A 437-nucleotide genomic window follows, 5' to 3' on the forward strand; every position below is an offset into this window, starting at 1 on the left:
AGACGAATGTAAAAAGATGAAATAAGAAGAAATTGAACGAGACATATTTCGAGAATTTTAACGAATTTTTAAACGGTTTAACTTTCTATAAATTTAATCTCATTATGTAAAAAAGAAAATACTTGTGTGATTCTTCCCGGTTCAATCAAATTTCAACGTAACTGTTGTATTTCTTTTTTCTCTCTCTCTTTCTTTTCAAATATTCTCCGAAGGACAAAGATTTATAATCATATCGATGAATGATTTTTGTATGAGAAAGTTGATTTGCAAGTTGATTCTCTAGTTGGATAATATGTTCGTTCTCTCGAACGAAGGAATTTTCGTGTGAAGAGCTTTCAGGAACATCGATCGTCCAACTCGTCTTTTTATTTTTAACGACGCTAGTGATATATCTGTGCAATGTAAATAATATTTTTCTCAAATAAACGAAAGCTCAC

The sequence above is a fragment of the Habropoda laboriosa genome, unplaced genomic scaffold (assembly GCF_001263275.1).
Source record: "Habropoda laboriosa isolate 0110345459 unplaced genomic scaffold, ASM126327v1 scaffold291, whole genome shotgun sequence".
Classification (NCBI taxonomy): Eukaryota; Metazoa; Arthropoda; class Insecta; order Hymenoptera; family Apidae; genus Habropoda; species Habropoda laboriosa.